This window comes from Bicyclus anynana, chromosome 15 (genome assembly GCF_947172395.1).
Source record: "Bicyclus anynana chromosome 15, ilBicAnyn1.1, whole genome shotgun sequence".
Lineage (NCBI taxonomy): Eukaryota > Metazoa > Arthropoda > Insecta > Lepidoptera > Nymphalidae > Bicyclus > Bicyclus anynana.
The window spans coordinates 7,153,433-7,176,433 of record NC_069097.1 but is presented as its reverse complement, the minus strand read 5'-3'; the positions used below and the strand labels follow the sequence as shown (position 1 = coordinate 7,176,433).

The 23,001-nt window shown below is 35.5% G+C and overlaps 1 protein-coding gene across 1 annotated transcript in view; it reads left to right on the top strand.

Moving 5' to 3' along the window:
- The first annotated feature begins 10,770 nt into the window (after positions 1–10,770).
- LOC112053988 (uncharacterized) overlaps positions 10,771–23,001 on the top strand; it is a 171,362-nt gene continuing 159,131 nt past the window's right edge. The window contains exon 1 of the mRNA XM_052885691.1: positions 10,771–11,120. The gene's annotated coding sequence lies outside the window, so the exon portion shown is untranslated. The remainder of the gene's footprint in view (positions 11,121–23,001) is intronic.

Here is a 23,001-nt window from a genome sequence, read left to right as displayed (position 1 = left end):
TCACAAATAAAATGTGATTACAGTTTCTAGACATCTAAACTGCCTATATGTTAAAAATCTTCTTAGTTCTGTACAGCAGGCGAGTAGCCTATTATAATGTCATGTACTTTTGTAATACGCGACCGGTCGCATCGACAGGGATTGTAGCAATATCGTGTGGTAGAGGAAACCATTCAAACAAGTACTAGAACTTGTGACCTTTGGTGTAGGTTTAAAGGAACCTTTTAGAATGCACTCAACTTCCCTTGCCCGTCGTGTTCTCCATGACCACATTAAACAGTTTATCATAAATTAGCGGACGCTCACGACTTCCTCCGCCCTTATACCTCTTTAAACCAGCCCTTACAGTAGTATCGCTGTAAAAATGGAGGAACTTCTCTCGTTTTCCCAACATTTCCCTTCACAGCTCTGCTACTATTGTTCGTAGCGTGATGAAATGTATAACCTGCCCAGTAGTATGAAGAACCACATTCGATGTTTACAACTGGCACACAAAAATTATTTCACCAGCGATGTCAACGGCGCGAAGATAGCGGCGACAGAGCTCAGGTTTGCTAATTAGCATAATTTTAACGTGTCATGCGAATAACCTCTCTACCTTTTTTTTTCTTCAAACATCATTGCATACTACCAAATTAACGTACACTTTGGAGTACTCTACCTGTACATACCACTTCCATCGTAAGCCGCAATTTCGAAAAAAAAAAATAACGGTAGTGTGTCTATTATGTCAGATCAGTTCAATGTCCTTTGATTTGAAAATTGATCTATGCAAATTGTAAAAGCTCGAACAAGTAGAATATTGCAGCCTGCCTTTACCGCTACCACGAAAATGGTCACGCAAGACGATAAAAGTTCTTTACATAAGAGGACAGGAAACGATCGTCTGACGTACGATTTGGCAGGGTTCCCAACTTAGGGGATTTCCCCCAGATTTAGGGGGTAAATAAGTGAAATGGGATTTTTTTTCAGGGATTTATTAACTCTTTAATATTTTTAAATTCATGTTAATTTTAATATTTCTTTCTTGACCTAGCGACTTATAACGATATTACGTTATTCTACAACCACTCTGAGGCAACTGGCGGCAATTTTCATCGAATAAAAAAAAAAATTATTCATTCAACATGTATGATTTCAAAAAATCTGAATCTTCAGATAAAGACGTAATATTTTGTCTGTATTAAATATAGACTTTTGAAATATATTACAGCATATTATTTCTAAATTATTATGAATTTATATTATAGGGAGACAACTCAATAATTAAGGCGATTTTAGGGGTTTTTGACACAAACTTTAGGGATAAATATTTTGGAGAGTTGGTAACACTGCGATTTGGTATGATTCGAGTGAGCTTTCGTGTATAGTCGGGAAATAACTTGCGACAACTTTGAAAGGTCAAATTGTTTATTTAACATTACTTTTGTACGTTCTTGTATTGAGACATGTAGTAAGTGGGTACCTGAGTTTGTTACGTTAGTATTAAGCAAATATTATGATGTTTTATTATTGTGTATTTGAACGATGTAGCGATTTTACTTTTAAAAGATGTCTTATGTAGTCGCCTATACTGTTTTTTTTTTTAATTTACTTACTAGATAATTAGGTAATTTTTCGTATAAATGATAGAAACTTTGAGTTATCTAATACTTTGGTAAGTATAAAGCCAGATATTCACCCTTACTACACCTCAAAAAACCACCACAAATTCAATTGTGTGGATGGCAAAGGTTTTATAATAGAGATATGCCACTAACGAATCAAATGCAGCTAATTGTCTTAATTTCATTAAGTCGCATAGTAAACAACGAAAGTTTATAAACAGATAATACCTAAACATTGTATACTGTGTCGAGTTGTGTATTCAGGAATTGTAAAAATCATAGGGCTAGGCGATGCGATACCCCGGGGCCCTTACCCGAAAATCGCGATCGAACAGAAATTTAAAAAATTTGAAAACGAAAAAGAGCTGAAGAATATTTTTACTCGATAAAACCTATCCAGTTACTCTTAACTGGTTAGGTTATGGGCTCACCACCAATAGTGTGGCCCATTTTTTTATTTCCACCAGAGCCCTTGGTTATCTAGCTACGCCACTGGATGAGGGTATTATATTCCTAATGCTGAAACTCTTACTATAAAAGCATTATAGTAAAAGCATATTTTGACGGCCTCCGTGGCGCAGTGGTATACGTGGTGAATTTACAAAACGGAGGTCCTGGGTTCCTTCCCCGGCTGAGCCGATTGAGATTTTTTTAATTGGTCCAGGTCTGGCTGGTTTGGTTAAAGGGGTGTGGATTTTCAACCTCCTATCAAGTTAGCCCGCTTCCATCTTAGACTGCATCATCATTTACCATTAGGTGAGATTGTAGTCAAGGGCTAACTTGTAAATAATAAAAAAAAAATGAAAAAAGGCATCTACAGAAGTCATTCCATAGCTCAGTACATAACAAAACGCATTCTCTCATCACACTAAGGCATGATATGTACACAGCTGTATCAGCCAAGCGTGTGCGTATGTAACGGTGTATACTACAGTTGGTATGGAACGTGTCTTCAGCTAAACTAAGAGTACGATTAAACAAGAACGTCGTACGTGATTGAATGTTACATGCTTTGTTGTTACATTCAACAATAATCCATAATACATTCTCGTTTGGACGAAGAGCCTGTGGGCTGTAACAGCCAGACTTACCTCGTTTTGACGGCCTCCATGGCGCAGTGGTCTGCGCGGTGGAGGCCAAGACGGAGGTCCTGGGTTCGATCTCCAGCTGGGCAGATTGAGATTTTCTTAATTTGTCCAGGTCTGGCTGGTGGGAGGCTTCGGCCGTGGCTAGGTACCACCCCACCGGCAAAGACGTACCGCCAAGCTATTTAGTGTTTCGGTACGATGCCGTGTAGAAATCGAAAGGGGTGTGGATTTTCATCCTCCTCCTAGCAAGTTAGCCCGCTTCCATCTTAGACTGCATCATCACTTGCCATTAGGTGAGATTGTAGTCAAGGGCTAACTTGTAAATAATAAAAAAATAGAAGTTTTAAGAAGGCTGAAAGTCTGTCTGTGTTCCCGTCATAAATAAGTACTGCAGAGAAAAAGATCCTTATTCGCGGGGGAAACCTTCTGTAAATGTGCCGCGAATATGTAATGGTATTTTATATCGAATTATTGGGGATACGTTCTTGGGTGACAAAATAGAAAACAAATATGTAAATGAAAAAAAATATTAATTTATTTTTTGACCAAATTTTGTATTTTTTTCTTGCTTGACAGTTTTTAAAATCTTCTTTAATTTAGACTATTGCCACTGCTTGAGTATATTATTATTATAATCAAGCAGTGGCATTTAAACCTTCATTTTACTAGGTCACATTTACTCCATTCATTTTTTTATTCCATTTGCAATCTGGACAAAATGTGCAGGGTAAAGTTGAAATTTGCAGATTTTACGTCAACTTCGGCAGTCAGATCCGCGAATAACGAAAGCTTTAAACGTAACACGTGCCGAATAAGTCTTAGTTGAGGAACATCAGTTTACGAAGCTGACTGCCAGCTTTCGAGAAGCACTCAAAGAAGAAGAAGATTTGAGGATCTGGAATCTTGAAACCTTCCAAAGTCAACATGGTCCAAACTCCATAATTGGCTACCATACTTACCTATGGTAGGAGCATATGTTGACTTTCAACTTTTATAAAATGAGATAGATCTGGCCAATACAGATTCTCGATATAGTATCCATCAAATCGGCAACCGGATGTTGAAATTGATCTTAATTATAAATAATGAAATGTTTGACAATTATTATCAATCTCTAACTATCTATCAGTTTATCTTGTGCTATTATCTGATATGGTTCACTAGCAAACATCGTCGACTTCGTCTGCATAGAGATCCCTAACCTTTTAAACTTCGGAAATTAAACTATACAGAATTTGCTTGGTTTAGTTATATTTTGTATTTTAGGTTTTTTCAGCATTTAAACATTAAACAAATTTCGAATTATAGTTAAATTCAAACTCAAAAAAAAAAAATTACAAGTAGGCTTTTACGAGTAGGTAGGTAGGTAGGTAGGTAGTACCTATACAAATACTTTTGAAAGTCAACTCTATCGGCTTTAAAAATGCCGATTAATTTATTTATTACATAGTTTAAGTTCACAAATCACATAGAGCTTTAGTTTTTAAATAATTTTTACTAGTATAAGTATAACAATCTTAAAACAGGCTTGCATTTCACTCGACCGTGTTATAGTTATTACGCAAGTCGCATTTAAGTCTCATTGCGGAGAAATGGTGCTGGAAATTTGCATTCTATCTCGACGCAACATCCGCTGGGACCATGAGAATACTTAGATTGTATATTTTATATTGATAAGTCTTGTTTTTATGAGAAAATTTCATTTTTAATACTAGAATAATGTTACGGTTTACCTACTAAGTTGATTTTATTCATTAACTAGCTGACGCCGCGCGGTTTCACCCGCGTGGTTCCCGTTCCCATTAGAATACGGGGATAATATATATAGCCTTAATAATAAAGATGCTTGGACGCCGTTGGAGCAGCTTCTACCTTCAGAAAGTAAAACTATGAGAAATTGCAATGTTGTCATCAGTTGTAAAATATAATATTGTATTTTTTTTAAAAGAGCAACTGTTGAATTTCTTGCCTGTTTCTTCTCAGCAGACCCTGCCTTTCGAAACGGCGGTAGAATCTTTACAAATACTCAACTGACGTATCAAAAGTGCTTGTAAATTGAGCCTACTTGAAATAAATGAATTTTGAATTTTAGCCTATAGCCTTTCTCGATAAATGGGCTATCTATCACTAAAAGAATTTTTCAAATCGGACTAGTAGTTCCTGAAATTAGCGCGTTTAAACAAACAAACATTTATAATGTAAGCTATAAAATATTAGTATAGATCTATATTCTGGGATCAGTCCTAGCACTTTTCTGGAACTACGTTTTTATATCTCTACAGTGTGACATTCGCAATTTGGTGTGTGTGTTCGTTTTGTTGTTGGTAACGGAAAAAATAAATGTAATACAAAAAAAAAATAATACAGCTTCAAATGTTTGAAGCTGTATTTTTTTTTGGTATAGCGGCGAACTTTTCGAGCAAGAAGAGTGATTAAAAAATGTTTTTCTTTAAGAAACATACTTTTATTAGGTAAGCCAATTATATGACTAGATCGTTATTTATACATCACATTATAATCTCCATATACTTTTGGCCAATACGTTGTATTGGTCTGTGGTCTTTTTAAGTTTGTATTGTACCACGTCAAACGGTTTTCGATATTTCGTGATGACCTTTCGCTTTTAAATAATTAGATTTAGATAGATAATGTTCTTACTATTTACATCATAATAATCAATCTATATTCTGCTCACTGCTGAGCTCGAGTCTCCACTCAGAATGAAAGGGGTTAGGCCAATAGTCCACCACGCTCGCCCAATGCGGATTGGCAGACTTCACACTCGCAGATATTTAAGAAAATACTGTGGTAGGTACGCCGGTTTCTTCACAATATTTATCCTTCACCGTTTGAGACACGTGATATTTAATTTATTAAAATGCACACAACTGAAAAGTTGGAGGTGCATGCTCCGGAACGGATTCGACCCCAAACCCTTCGAAATCGAAGGCAGAGGTCATATCCACTGGGCTATCACGGCTCTCTGATCTTACTAAATATTTATATTTTACTTCTAAGAAATACTTGCCGTGAGTTGCTGAAGTAACTTTAAAAGACTTATATGAATTACCTGAAAGGCTTCACTGTATATAAAATTAGCTTTGCGATAAGCGCACCGGTCTCGCATTTCACTAAAGCGTGTAAAGTAATGGTTATTACATAAAGAGTCTATTTAAGTCTCATTGCTGTGAGGTGTGATGGTAATTTCACATGCAATCTAGATCCACTCGCTTCTTTTATGCGAACACTTACATTTTACTGGTATACGGCACAGATTGAGAATGATACAGAATGAGTCTTTACAAGCCGCGCAGTAAGGCCGGTGACATTCATAAAAAAAAACAAACGTTACGCGTCTCCTTGACATCCGCATAAGCAAACTTTTTCACATTTTGTATTTTAAGATTTAACACTAACAACAATTAGGTAAATTAACATTTTAACACACATAATAAAAATAATAATTACCTATAAAAATACTTCATCTTATTTCTTCAGTCTTTACGAACACTTTTTAAAATATTTAAAAACATAAGACGCCATTTTTCTTGAATAATTTTGAAAATTGCAGATGCGACGCTTTGTGTCGTACTAGAGAATGTATTAGTTTTTGAATTTGTATTTGGAATGGTTGCATCACTAATGTGTTCCGTGCGCTATATCTGCCTAATATTCTTTAATCTGTGTTCTACGGTGAAAGATTTTGTTTATTGTTCACGCGCCGAAGCAGTGTCTCCGTTTACTTGGATGACTATAGGTGTTAGATGTACCCCTGTTAACTTTAAAACTTTTAATTATATTTTTGAAAAGTAACAGTTAGTAGTAAAGGCAAACAGATAGTCAAACAACAATTATAAAAAAACTTGATTGTGTTTTAGTGTCGTGTAAATATACTCAGAGGCAAAAATATCCGCCCTCTTTAATAATACGCGAGTATATTAAAGTGGGCGGATAACTGTGCCTCTGAGTATAATAAGCACTTGCGAAAACGTAGTTTCTTGAACTCACAGACAGATACTTCAATTTTATTTATATATGCATTGATTAAGCATTAGATTTTCTTTCACGAAAATGGAACGTAGAAAAATATATCGCAGGATGCGTGTATTTAATTGTATATACTTTTCATAATACAGTAATCTACATTTTAATTTGGTAATATTGTAAAATACATATTTCGCAAGTAGAATAACGATCATATATAGAATAACGATAATAAGTTATAAATGACGCTTTTTGTCCGACTATAGTCGGACAAAAAGCGGAGAACGAAAAAGTAGGACTTCGCCGAGCCGCTTTATAAGGCTAATACTTACAGCAAACATAACAGTAAAAAGATCGAAACCCCAACAAGGCCGCGTATTAAAAATAAATACAAGGTAGACTTGTATAAACCTACGTACAAGTTGTGGACGCATAACCTAGATTGCGCGCGAAAAAATGTTTCACGGCACATGATCTTGCTTGTCTATGACAAATGACACCGATTAAATGTTTCGTCACCATTTCACTAATCAACACGCCGTCACATTCCACAACCTACTAATATTATAACTGTAAAAGTCTGTCATAATTAGGGTTCTGTACTTAAATGGTAAAATAGGGCTAACAGCAGGTGTACACATAACACACATCCGCAGCGTACATTCAACGGATTTTAGTATTCTTTGTATAGACAGACGGACGGACAGGCAGCGAAGTCTTATGGTAGGCGTCCACTAATCCGCATCGTACGGATCGCATCGAACGCTTTCTTCTACCGTAAAATTAAAAATCCGTTTGATGCTCTGCGTCCAATACGTACGATGCGGATCAGTGGACGCCTACCATAAGACTCCGCTGCCTGTCCGTCCGTCTGTCAACAAGCTGTATCAGTGTGCCTAGTGGGAGTTTTCAATATTTTCATACTGTTACTATCGCGTTAACGTAAACGTGAATTTATATGGAATTGAAAAAGTTGTGCAGTAGTGCCACTAGATGGCGCTGTTTCAATTCCTTAGAAATTTGCGTTTAAGTTAACGCGATCGTCACAGTATCAAACAGCCACTAGGCCCTCTGATGTCATAGATCACACACATGATAGTTAGGCAGTTGATGGTACAATCTCAGAATACAGAAATTTCTGTATTCTGAGGATACCATATATGAGATAATGTATTTCTGTGGCCGCTTTAACAGCAAACACTAAAAAACAGAATAAAATAAATATTTCAGGAGGCTTCCTCACAAAAAAGTGATTTCCGTTTTACAAATAATTTTATAGACTTCATGCGCGAGACAAGCCTAGACCTCCCTCCGTAAAAATATGGAACGGGTTGCTTAGGGACGACCACTATCAGACTTTTTTTCCCATTATGGCTTCTTTACATTTAGCCAGTCCGCAAGTAATTTTTTTTTATCAAATAATTTGCCTCTAGACACAGAAAGGTCTGCTGTAAGGTCGACCAATCAGAGGCAAGTTCAACAGTTGACGTTTTTAGATTGCAATTTAACGGTTTCACTTCCGATAGATTATAATATACCGAAAAATAACACGTTCAATTGTAATCAGTATTTTCAGTTCACAATATGACGGTATATTATAATTTCACGAGTGAGATTATAAACTAACGTATTTAACAATTTAACGGTAACATTATAAATTACACTATAAATCACTTTTTAACCGACTTCAAAAAAAAGGATGAGGTTCTCAATTGACGCGTATGTTTTTTTATTGCAAGATTTTCACGTGTTCCAGCTTTGTAAATATCAACAGCCTTGACATAGAAATCGTAGACACTCATGAATTTTTCAGCATAAAAATAGTCACGCTTCCTTCCTCAAGAGCCTTTTATTGAATCACCTTCGAACCACACGCGTTCTGAAATATTAACCTTGGGATATTAGATTATTTGAAAATAGAATTTTCCGTAGCGCTTTCCAACTCGAAAGAAACAGCATTTTAATTTGCAACCCACATTCTAAGGAGGTGATAGTTTGTGATGTTGTAGGGATTGTCTGGATTTATACTGATATATTTTATCTACGGGAATATTTTCACGGGAACGGTAACTACGCGGGTGAAACCGCAGGCCGTCTGCTATTTTATGTATACTTGTATGTTTTATACTAAGTACTAGTAGACGCCGCGCGGTTTTACCCGCGTGGTTCCCGTTCCCGTAGGCATACGGGGATAAAATAGCCTATAGCCTTCCTCGATAAATGGGCTATCTAACACTGAAAGAATTTTTCAAATCGGACCCTTAGTTTCTGAGAATAGCGCGTTCAATCAAACAAACAAACAAACTCTTCAGCTTTATAATATTGGTATAGATGTGAAGATTATGTTTTTGATGAATATTTACGTATTTTATCTGTATCATAAAACATAATTTTCCCAAGGTTTGTTAAAATTATAAGCTTCTTTATGTCATCATTGCAAAAACCTCAAATCAGACATGAGATCGTTATGATAAAAATATTACATTATGTATTCTCTACTAGTCCACAGCCCTAGACTTATCATGCTTCCGGCAGAGTTCAAGTACATTTTTACCGTAAGAAGAATAATTACAGTTCTATAATTACATGGTGTAGTCAGAACCATGTAATTATAGAAACTTGGCAGATTATGTCCTTTAAAAGAATTAAATTTTTTAAAGTTTCAAAAACAGATAAGTGCCAATTCTCCTGAGATTAGTGTGTTTCTTCATTAACATTACAAGTACAACGAAATCATAAACAACATCTAAATCAATATTACAAATTCACCAAAGTGCAGTGGCGGATTAAGGTCCAGAGCGCCCTAGGCAATCAATCTTAGCGGCGCCCCTGTACCGGCCATAAATGGCCATCACAATCTTACGATGACGTTGTATCATCAAAACCTAGACTTTAGTAGACCAGGATGTACTTACTCTAATGCGCAAATGAAATATGATGTTTTGTGAATAAATCAAGAGTGACGACAGAACGAACATTGAAATTCATGATTCCTCTCTGCTCTGGGAAATAGGCCTTATGTGTGTTGACTGATGATGGTGTGTTATGAATATATCACTAGAGATTTAGAGTATAAATCAGCATTTAGTTCTTAATAGTCGATATGTTATTTTCTTCATTTATTTAAAATTCTGAGCTCGCGCGCCCCTTTTGTCTACACGCCCCTAGACACGTGCCTAGTTTGCCTTATGGATAATCCGCCTCTGCTAAAGTGTAACATAGATCTAAGACTGTCTAGTCACTTACCGTCAAGTGAGTTAGCAAATAATTTCAGCAAAAGAAAAAGAATTTCCTCACAAAGCCGAAGTTTAACTTCCAATCTATTATTAGAAATGATTCAATTTGTCAAGGTTTAAAAAACAGATAAGTACCAATTCTCCTAAGATTAGTGTTTCTTTATTAACATTACAAATACAACGAAAGCGTAAATAACATCTTCATCAATATAACAAATTCACCACAATGTAACATAGATCTAAAACTGTCTAGTCACTTACCGTCTAGTGAGATAGTCGTCATCAACCCATATTCGGCTCACTGCTGAGCTCGAGTTTCCTCTCAGAATTAGAGGGGTTAGGCCATTAGTCCACTACGCTGCCCCAATGCGGATTGGCAGACTTCACACACGCAGAGAATTAAGATAATTCTCTGGTATGCAGGTTTCCTCACGATGTTTTCCTTCACCGATCGAGACACGTGATATTTAATTTCTTAAAATGCACACAACTGAAAAGTTGGAGGTGCATGCCCCGGACCGAATTCGACCCACACCCTCCGAAATCGGAGGCAGAGGTCATATCCACTGGGCACGTCTCTTCATCTATCACTGGGCACGTGTCAAGTGAGATCTGAGTTAGCAAATAATTTCAGCTAAAGTAAAGAATTTCCTCACTTAAAAAAGCCGATCTATTATTAGAAATGATTTCCATTATGTATCGGATACTTTCCGCAATAGGCAATAGTTTTCAAACTTGCAAAAATCATTGCGGTAAACATTTCCACAGTTGCCATGCAACAAGAAATTCTGCAAGGAAACAGCTCGCTGAGGTTGTTTGCGAAACAGGCGAGCGCGGCGAAGGTGAAGGTATGGTCGAGCGCCAGTCGCTTGGAGTGAGAGGCAGGCGGTTGACGTCGACGCCTGCGCGCCCCAAGCCTCATTATCGACGCGCGCGCATATACCAACATTCTAAAACCAAACATACTATTCTCCCACAATTTTCTGAAACAAAGTGACAAACTCCGAATTGATTTTCAAGAAGTGTGTTTCTGTGACAGACTTTCCCTGTGTGTTTACAATTTCCATTTGAATTTTTCTCTTTGACACACATATGACGTGTAACGGTGTGGAGATCTGACGATCCATCGACTCGCTAAAAATCTGTGTGTTTTGTGTGTCTCGGAACATTGTGCCGGAATTTTTAACGGAATTGCCTTAGCGGAGGTAAGTAAGAACGGATGTTTACTGTTATGCTCTATTGTATAACTTGATTGAGAGAAAGCACTCTCTTATAAAGCTTATGTCGGACATTATTTTCATTAGCGCATCATGATACCTTTGATAAGTTTTGAATTGCATTTAAACTTCGGCAAGTGATAATCTTTAACTTTTGACGGTGTATGGTTGGCTAGTTCTGGCTTCATTCAAGATTCTAAAAAAGAAGCATTAAAATATCCAATTGATGAAGTTGGTGGGACTTACCTTGGTTGTATTTTTTTATTGAATTTTTGCCAGGATTTTATAAAATTGGTAGATGGCTTTTTTGTATTATTTCGCCCTAGCAAAATAGTGCATCTCGCAAATCCCAGTTTAGATCAGTACACCAAATGATTTTATTTTCACCTACCTACCCGGAAATAAGTAGGTAGGTAATATTTTGGACATAACTTGCATAATTAAGTAAACTTACGAGTAGTATTTATTTTTAAGCTTTGTTTGATAAAATCTAGATGTTTAGGTACCGATTTATTATATTTTTAATCAACATAAAAAAGGAGGTTCTCAATTAAGTTGTTGTTTTATAAAATTAAAATAACAACTTAATTGAGAACCTCCTTTTTTTTAATTCTCGGTTAATAATAACTTTTGAAATGAGCGTTTTACATTTTCTTGTTCAAGACAGCCTCATAAATGAATGAAACAAATAAATTAGTGTCATTTTAGTGAACACTTAGTGTCTGTGAAGTGATCACGATGAGAAAGTTCTTTAGTGCCGCGCGGCCAATGGACCATATTCGCCATGATGAAAGTTCCAATAAAATGCGATAAACGTTGTTATTGCAAGAACAAAAAATGCGTTTTAAGAGACGTTTCACTTCGACATTGCTTTGAAACAACATTTTGTTGGTAACATCAGCACATTCTCAGTGTTATTTGTTAAGTAGATACTTTGAGCTTATTATTCATGAAAAAGCGCAAGTAAGTACTTCGTTGGTCCAGTGGTTAGCCTTTGAGGCATCGGATCACGAGGTTCTGGAATCTTTCAGAGTTATTCTTTCTTATGAGAAACTAAAAAAAAAATCTTGAAAATGGCAGTCTTACATTCCCATTCGCTCGGTGAGCACGTTAAGTTGTCGGTCTCTGTCATTATTACTATGACGTGAGTGTCATCATCATCATATCAGCCGATGGAGTCCACTGCAGGACATGTCCATGCATCCAGCGAATCCAGCGACTCGCTTGATGTCGTCAGTCCACCTTTTGGGGGGTCGACTAACACTGCGCTTTTTAGCAGTATCTATGGGATCTCAACGTCAATCAGCTCTTCAAACTTACGTGATTGTTAAACTGTTTAATATTATCACCATAAGCTCGCCAAGAGCAGCGTGGTCTAAGCTCTGTATCCTCTCTAAAGAGGGAGGCCTGCCCCAATATGGGTTGGTAAAAAGGTTGATATTTATTAGGTTGCTATAGAATCTATAGAAAATAATATGACAATAAGTCAAGTTGTATTCATACTGTCTGTATATAAATATTCATAACGTATATTTGAAACATTCTAAGAAAACGTCGGGAGAAAACCGTTTAAGGAACGAGTTTGCGTCCAGAATAAACAATGCAACGGGTGAAAAGGTCCCTGACTCATCTCTAAACGTGCGCGTGTCCTAAGGCATTTGTTCGGAATATATTTACGTTTTAAATAACTTAAACCACATTTTGTACACATATGGAGATATGTTATTTTTGTACAATCGAATATTCAATGACTTTTTGTTTGGTATTTTATGTATCTACCTACAACTGTAAAATCATCATTATATCAGCCGATGGACGTCCACTGCAGGACATAGGCCTTTTGTAGGGACTTCCAAATATCACGATACTGAGCCACCTGCATCCAACGAATCCCTGCGATTCGCTGGATGTCGTCAGTCAGTGTAAATTTATACGGATTTTTAATTTTTTTTTATTAAGGAAAACAATCAGCTTTACATATTACTTAAAATTAAACTTATCTAGTTGTTGAATTAATCCAGCGAAGTTTTCATATTTATATTGAGAAATAATTACAAAAGTACATAAATATGACTAGTATTGTTTTGTAGGTTGTTTATAGGGTTTTTCAAAAGTCAAGGTGCATGGTGCACTCTTTTATAGATCTACAAAAAATCCATCTATTAAGGAAGCGATCTTTTAGAAAAATGGTTAAGTGCAGTGATTTATATCGATTTTCTTGCGGACGAAGTCGAGGGGTACCGTTACTAAGTAAATACGAAATATTGGACTTCAGCTATTCGCTAACCCTGTTGATTTCAGAAAATGAAAGCCAGACGCTAGTATGACGTTAAAAGAAGGTAGTATGACATTAAATTAATGTGTTTCCTTTGGAGGATTTGCTACGAAAATAAATGTTTTTTCTTTTATATAATTTCCAATGTAATGCCAAACTGGCTCTCTTGATTTTGTTCTCCCAAAGACACCGAGTAAGCAAATAACACGGCAAAATCAAAGTTATACATAATTTTGGAATTCATATTTTTTAGAAAATTGATCGATCTTCTAAAAATGGTCAAGTATGTACAATGAAAATGTATACCGATTTTCTTGCAGAAGAATTCGTCAAATATTTTTTATTCATTGCTAATTGAATAAAAAATATTTGACGTCAGCTCTTCGCTAACTCTGTCTATTTCATAAAATGAAAGCAACCTAATTAGCTTGACATAATTTTTTTCCCTATGAGGAGATTTGCTATGAAGAAAAATTGTGTATCCCTCTAATAAGATCTAATATAAAGCGTAATGCTAAACTGGCTTTGTTGACTTTATTCTCCGAAATACACTGAGTAGCGAATAACACGACGAAAGCAAAGTTATATACATTATTATGATTACATACACACACGGACGTTAAATTCATACCTGCGATTTTGGCTGTGCAGTTTCAACTAATAACACGGCAAAAAACAAAGTTATACATTACTTTGATTACATAAACACACGGATGTTCAATTTAGATCTGCGATTTTGGCTGTACAGTTTCAACTGATCAGTTCAACTGTGCAGTTGAAACTGTACAGCCAAAATCGCAGGTCTGTAGCCTGAGTTGACGACAACTGTAGTGAAGGCGTCTCCAAGCATTTCTCTGTTCAACTAAAAGCGTATCCTATTTCTGGATCTTGAATTGAAAGTAGCGTATTCTTTGTAACGAGAGTATGCAACATTGTTAGGAGGCTTGTATTACAAGTAGCTACTGTGTAGTTGGACTTCTATTTTTGCCTTATTCCTGTGTAATCGAATACCTACCGACAAGATTTCACGCGAGTACATTGTATTCTCACGGTGTAGGAAACATGAAAAGTACTGTTATGGCAGCACATTTTTATTAATTCTGTCGAATGAGAAACTCCTCTTTTTTGAAGTCGGTTAATTGATTGGCTTTGATAGGTAGGGTAGTACGGCCATGCTTGTTTTGTCGTCTTGGCGGTAGCACTACTGTTTCTTGGTTATCGTCCAACTTCGACTTCCAAAAATTATCTAAATTGTAATTCGGCCGTTGCTAGTTACCACCCTACCGGCAAAGACGTACCGCCAAGCGATTTAGCGTTCTGGTACGATGTCGTGTAGAAACCGAAAGGGTTTTCATCCTCCTCCTAACAAGTTAGCCTGCTTCCATCTTAGACTGCATCATCACTTACCATCAGGTGAGATTGTAGTCAAGGGCTAACTTGTAAAAGAATAAATAAAAAAAAAAAAAATAAGAAACTCCTCCTTTTTTTGAAGTCGGTTGAAATGACTTGAATGGCTTCGAGAAAAAGATACTATGGCTTTGCCCGTTTTGTTGACTTGGCGGAAGCACTGCCGTGACACCTGATTATCGTCCAACTAAAATATTAAAACTTTCCCTAATACTTGACTAGATTTTGTCTGCAACTTCCAAAAATTATCTTAATTGTATTTGACATAAAAAATCACCAATATTATTATATATATTTTAAACTAACGTTTTAAAGCAATCGAAAGAAACAAAAATATCCAAAATGATTATATCAATTTAAGTTTAACAATATTTAGAGACTGCAAATAAGTTCTTAAATACGTATAATGTAAAATACGTAATTAATATATGTACCTAAGTTTTCTGAAAGCTTCTTCTCTTCTGAAAATTGCTAGTACCTAGTCAAAGTTAATTTACAAGATTATTTTATAATTTATATAATTAAACACTAGTTAGCAAAACAGGTCGGTACTCATGAGACTGGTCATAACTAAAAATAAGTATTAAACTTCTTGATGCTAACATAAAACATAATAATAATTGACCCATGACCTATGTATGGTACGCAATGTACCATCGCACACTTTGTTGCAAATGAACAAGTTTGTATTTACTTGACTTTTGAGATAATCGCGTTATGACGACATCAAACGAGATGTGGAGATTCGTAAAGTTTTTTTTTATTTGTTTTTTTTCATTGTAATTACAGACGCTGCATCCTGTTCGTTAGTTGTTTTTTTTTATTTGGATTTTCATTTATTTATTTTGTTGATGCATGTAAATTAGTTACCTACAGTCAACGTTATGATGTTTCTAGTGACTTACGTATATTATATTTGGAGTAGACGTTTTGTCTTTGAATGTAAGATAAAAATACATGCGCGTGTGTGTGTGTACAAGTAAGTATACTCGTACACACACACAAACACACTCGTACACACAGCATAGCACAGCAAAAACGCATTAACACAGATATAAAACACTAGCAGACGCTCGCAACTTCGTCCGCGTGAAATTCAGTTTTTCATTAATCCTGCGGGAACCATGGATTTTTTTCTTGGATAAAAAGTAGCCTATGTATATATCCGGGGTATTATATATCTTCGTTTTAAGTTTCAGTCAAATCGGTTTAGAAGTTGCGGTGTTAAAGAGTAACAAACTCAACAAACATCCTACAAACATTCGCCTTTTTAATATTAGTGTGATAGGATAGCCTGTGGTACTCAAAATATGCTCTCTATTGGTTATAGACTTTTCAAAATCGGCTTAGTAGATCCAGAGAATACCCCCTAAAACCTTACAAACTTCCAAACTACCTCTTTAAAATATTATTTAGTATAGATTTATTAGAGACACAAACGTCCTATCGAATTTGTGATTAAAAGTGCGCAATCATTATGGTGACATGAAACAAGTTGTGACCAAAATGTTACCGGGCAACGTTTAACATTTAAATAAATACCTACATTTCTTTGAACATCTTTTGCAGATATTTCTAAACGTATAATAAATAATGATGAACACGACAACGTACAAAAAATAATTAATTACGCAAAAGATATTTATTTATAAAACCATTGACACGCGATACATTAATTCCATGGTTTTTATAATCTGCTAAGTTTTATATTATTATCTGTTAAAATATGAACAAAAGATGTACGTCACGCTCGATTAAAAGTTTCAAATAATCTATTTTTTTTAATATTATCGTACAAAGTAAAAGTGATTAAGTGGTCCTACGACCATTTATCTATCAACCAAAACGACATCAGTGACATTTGATGAAACTGATCGTGTGTTTTTCGCAATGCGAATGATCAGTTTTTAGTTGTCAAGCCATTAGCGCTGCAGGCATGTGGGCTTGTTGGATGGTCAATGGCTAGCATTAGTGAATTATTGTTTGTTGTTTGAAAAATATTTTTAAACAATAAATTGTTAATTCATACTTATTCACATGCATGTATTCATAAGTTTACCGAGAAGAGGAAAAAAACACTAGCGTCTTCATTATTTTTGTTGAAATTATGGTACGAGGAGGTAATTCGTTACTAATCACGTATTCCATGTCACGATCTTAGTAACTTAATAAAGGAGTTGATTGAATATTAATAACAATAAAAACCGCATACAAAACAAATTTCAATACACATGTACTTGCATAGACCGTGCTATTAAAAAAACCATTACTTGAAATTCATATTCACGTGTCTCAAACGGCAAAGGAAAAACATCGTGAGGAAACCTGCATACCAGAGAATTTTCTTAATTCATTGCGTGTGCGAAGTCTGCCAATCCGCATTGGGCCAGATGGTGGATTATTGACCTAACCTCTCTCATTCTGAGAGGATACTCGAGCTCAGCAGTGAGCCGAATATGGGTTGATAATGATGAATGATATGAATTTCAAATAATTCATCATATTATGGTCAATTAACGAATTAATTAATGAATGTATTGTTATCAGAATAGGTTATCTTTCACAATAGTAACGGCAAGATGGTAAGCAGGTTTTCCATAAATTGCAGAATTTTGATTGATTTTACTTGATGTGGTACTAAATTGATTTCACTTTAGATAAGTGGATTGGTAGCTCTGATATCATTTGTGATCATTTTATCACTGTTAATTCGTTTCAAATTAGGAAGTTATTTGGAAGTGTTATCACATATTGTATTCGTCATACTAGTAGACACTTGAAGATATGCAGGCGCCTCTTATAGTTTTTCCTCCCTATTGATTTTTTCTCTCGGCATTTTAGCAAGAAAACGAAATGGGTACCCATTTAATAAGGTGTAGCTTTTTCTATGAGGCTATACATATTAAAATTTCCCGTTCCCGTAGAAAAACGGGTATAATATATAGCCTTCCTCGATAAAAGGACTATCTAACACTGAAATAATTTTCCAAATCGGACCAGTAGTTCCTGAGATAAGCGCGTACAAACAAACTCTTCAGCTTTATAATATTAGTATAGATTCCTGCGGGAACGGGAACTACGCGGGTGAAACTGCGTGGCGTCTGCTAGTTTATAAACAAACGTCCGTTACTTAGGTATAATACTTCGTTCCAAACGACCACTAAAGTATCAATTTAACTTTACAACTGGTTTTGCTCGGTCAACAACGTTATGGTTTAATTGGGACACCGTCCGTGAGTCAGATCGAATGGTAAAAGCTGTGTTACAACAGGTTATATAAACGCAAGTAAATATCGTAATAAAATAATCGGTATCCTTATCATGTTTTTATTGAAATAAACACTTACCAAATACGGATGTAAAAATATTTTTACAGTGAGCAAGAAGCGCCTGCGACTTTGTCCGCTCTTAGACCTCCTTAATCCGGCCCTATCGCAAAATCCGTTTTTAGCGGAGCTCTGCTAACTATAAACTACCTCTCTGCCAAATTTTAGCTATGTACGTCAAGCGGTATTAGTTATTTCGTGATGAGTATTCTTTCGCTTTTATACAAAGTAGTGTCTGGAATATGCCATTAATTAAAACCATAATTATAGATAAATATTATGAACTAACTAAAAAGGTTAGGTATGCGGTTAGTTTATATACGGTAGAAGTGGGTGCAAGGGTACATACTTGTCACCAAAATCTCTCTATAACCTGAAGACCAGAGCTCGACTAAAACTGTAGCAAGTTCTATATAAGAATGGCTAATAACATCTGCTCTAGTAGAATAGTAATAATTATCATCATCATCATTCTCAACCCATATTCGGCTCACTGCTGAGCTCGAGTCTCCTCTCAGAATGAGAGGGGTTAGGCCAATTGTCCACCACGCTGGCCCAATGCGGATTGGCAGACGTCACACACGCAGAGAATTAAGAAAATTCTCTGGTATGCCGGTTTCCTGACGATGTTTTCCTTCACCGTTTGAGACACGTGATATTTAGTTTCTTAAAATGCACACAACTGAAAAGTTGGAGGTGCATGCCCCGGACCGGATTCGAGCCCACGCCCTCCGGATTCGGAGGCAGAGGTCATATCCAGTGGGCTATTACGGCTAGTAATAAATATAGCTTGCTCAAGAAAATGGGTGTCTGTATTTATGCTACAAATTTGTCAATACATGAAATCGATTCGTTCTGTACGTCAGAACATTATAATCGAATCAGAGAACTTGTTATACTATATATAGCCTCCGAGCATGTTAGACATTCGAAATACCTTCTGTCGCATGTCTACATACACTATCATGGGCTTATCGTCTCTTATCAACCTTACGCGCTTTTATATAAAGGGAGCGAGAATCCATGTTAAAATAAACATGGGAGCCACAAAAAAGTTTTGATAACCTGTGTTAACAAAGCATTATCACGTTAGGGCCTTTGCCGCTTTGACGCTGTAAATTTAAAAAAATACACCGGAGTTTTTTTTATTTGACTCCTAAGCAAAGATCGGTGATTACACATACACAAGATAAAATTTTAATTTCTGAGAAATATTTATTACTAGTAGACGTCGCGCAGTTTCACATGTGTGGTTCCTGTTCCCGCAGGAATACGGAGATAAAATATAGCCTATAGCATTCCTCGATAAATGGGCTATCTAACACTGAATTTTTTTTTCAAATCGGACCAGTAGTTCTTGAGATTATCGGGTTTAACCAAACTCTCCAGCTTTGTAATATTAGTATAGATCATAGAGAAAGTTGAATATTCAGTTCTAATCTTATATAGATTAATGAGGCATTCTTGTAATGTGACCTAATTTTTCATTCTGCTTTGAAATATATTCATGGTCGACACTCCAATATATTTACGTAAAACCCAAGGTTAATTGATTTAGGAATAGCAGATGTCTATCAATTTAGAAAGCCTAATGAATAACTTGATAGATACCTGTAGCTAATTAATAAATGCAGAAAGTTAAAATATTCTAGGCCATGAATATTTTTGAATGTTTAAAATGTAGCCTATAAGTCTATAATACCTATAATATTTATTACAAATTAGCCGACGCCCAAATGCCTAATATACATTGCAACAATATTATTGCTTGATTTATTAAAAATCCATCTGTTTTCTTATTATTAAAGACACTAATAAAGAATCCATTAAAAACACACACAAAAAAAAATTAATAACAAAAATTCTTTATGACATAAATTACTCCGAAACTACTTACTTAAATTGATACTACAAAGAAAGTCATAGGATATTTGTGGTAGCGAAAATAACAAGGGGGTTTGCACGGAAATTCCTTTTTAACTGACTTCAAAAAAGGAGGAGGTTATCAATTCGTCGGATTCTTTTTTTTTATAACCAGAATGAGGTCCTCATACTCGTATTACGCACACTTAATTTAATTTCATTTCAACTCCTCACAGCACCAGCGTCTGGTATACGTGATAAACACATCCGGAAAAATCCGTAGACGCATTTGAACGCATCGGTGTGGGTGAGGTTTTCCTTTTTGTGTTGTTTGCCAATGTGATGCAGTTTTTGTGTAGGTGTTAATGTTTGTGTTTATTTTGGCCAACTCGATTTCATACAATTAGGTATATTGTACAGGGTGTTCTCGTTGACGTTTGCCAATTAAATTAAAGATATTTTGGTATACTTATCCAATTTATATATTATGGTACGAATACCGGCAATATTTTGTTCTGGAGTTATTTTAAAACTGATATCCATGACACTCATAAATTAAAAACAATCACCCTATACAGTTTTCAGATATTCTTTATAGTCCACTTGGAAAAAAGGTGTATTCAGTTTTTGTACAATTCCTACTCGGTTCTTTGTTGAGCTTAAAATTTTTTATTTCAATACTTTTATGTTGCTTGTTTGTCCAAGATATAGGAAAATGCACATAGTAAATCGTGGTCGAGAATTTGAAGTTAAGCCTAAAAAAGGCACATAATATCCAAAATTCTGCTTTGTGTGTTCATTTGAATTTCTAAGCCGAATTTTTCGAAATAATGACTGTATTAACGTAACACGTCAGTACAGGTTTTTATGATTGTTTGAATATTGTTGATTAATTTGTAGTTGTCAAGATATTTGAACTGTTAAGGCATAGATTCATATGATCTCTCTCTGATTTTAGTCCTCAATTGTCAGATTGTCAAAAACACGTTTAAGTTCTTTATACTGTAGGTTTTTCCTTTAAAACTAAATTCGATATTAAGATAGATATTGTTTCTACCTAAGATAGACATAATAAATCATTTACCGATGTCTTGTCTTACATTAGTCGTGTCCGTGCTTGTTATTAGAATAATTAATGGCATTAAATTAAAAAGTGCTAATGACTCTGGGGCCGTCTAACTTGTTTTGGGTATAATTACAAAAAGAAACAATATTTTCTGTGCGACAGGGCTCCCAAAAACGAGTTTTGCTAAACTACTAGTTTATCTTCTTTTACTCGTATGTCTATTTTAGTCAGGTTCCAAAAAATATATCTTTTATATTCGTCTTTAGCTAATTTATCAACAGCTGCTTAGTTGGAGTAACATTTGTTGTTTAAGTAACTTGACGACCGCGTGGCGCAGTGGGTCCCTTAGTGATGTGTATTGTTTAAGTATATTTATATATTTATTAAAAAAAAAAAACTTGTTCGAAGTTCTTGCGCCCAAGCTTAAAATATTTTTTCACTGATTAAACTTTGTGTAGGTAATTAACAACAAGGTATGTACGGACAACAAGCAATGTAGAGTGCAATTTTGCAATGGCGAGTCAAACTTTTGAAAGTAGCGAAGCATGGTGGTGAGGCTTTCTTTCCAAGCCAGTATATCTTCTCTACTCTTCCAGACTCTAGACCAAATAACTTGATAATTCTACTAATACAATGATGACGTTTTACGAAATTTCCATTTTATCTTTAATTTCTTTCCAAAGGGACTGGCAAAGATTTTTGACCATACAGTCTGAGTTTTATGACATTTTTTGAAGACTTACGGTTGGTTTGTTTATTAGTGTACTTGTTGGTAACAAAAACAATACTTTTTCTATACTCTCTAGATCTACTGAATTGATGTTGAAAAATCTTTTACTATTATTTGTGAGTTATTTTCACGGGAACGGGAACTACGCGGGTGAAACCGGGCGTCGCCTGGTATCTATAAACAAGCAGTTAAACGTAAACCTGCTAAACAGAAAAGTTCATTAATAAAAGTTAAGAATCAAATGCACTGTTTCGCTACCAACAAGGCCGTTGGCATTCGTCGACCTGCCTACACTTTGAGCCCACATAATGATAATTTTATTATTATTATAATTTATTTATTTAGAGCACCTTAATTGGAGCGAGGAGGTTTACACTGTGAGTAACGTTAGACGTTAACGCATCTTGATATAATATTATGTCTACTTACATTATTTTTGTTAGGTTAGGCACATACGCAATAATAATGTCAATAAAGATGTCTATGGTTTCTTAAGTCAAGTCCTTACTTTGTAACCGACTTCAAAAAAGGAGGTACTCAATTCGAGACTATGTTTTTTATGTATGTTACTAGCGGACGCCCGCGATTTCGTCCGCGTGGAATTTAGTTTTTCTCAAATTTCTCGGGAACCATGGATTTTTCAGGCTATAATATATCTTAATACCAAATTTCAGCTAATTCGGTTCAGTAGTTGAGGCGTGAAAGACTGACAAACATTCATATCATCAAAATCATCAATTTTTGCAAATCTCGGGAAACCATGGATTTTTTTCGGGATAAAAAGTAGCCTATGTGTTAATCCAGAGTAAAATCCATTTCCATTCCAAATTTCAGCTAAATCGCTTCAATAGTAGCGGCGTTATAGAGTAACAAACATCCAAACATACATCCAAACATCCATACAATCTTTGGCGTTTATAATATTAGTAGGATTACAATTGGGAAATCTTCGACATTTTCGAGGTAGAGATTTATAGGGTTATGTGGGACTCTTTACAAACCCTTAACTTGACAGTATAATGTAGTATGGATGGCGTGAACCCAATACATATTATTATGACGTGGTATGATCACAATTCAGTTTTCAAAGCATTGGGAAAATCCTAGGATGCAAAGAACTGGGAAATTAGGTCAGGTTGTTTAGTGCAAACAAAAAAAATACGTATTCTAATAGCACTTACTTCTTGGGAGTGAAGTGCATC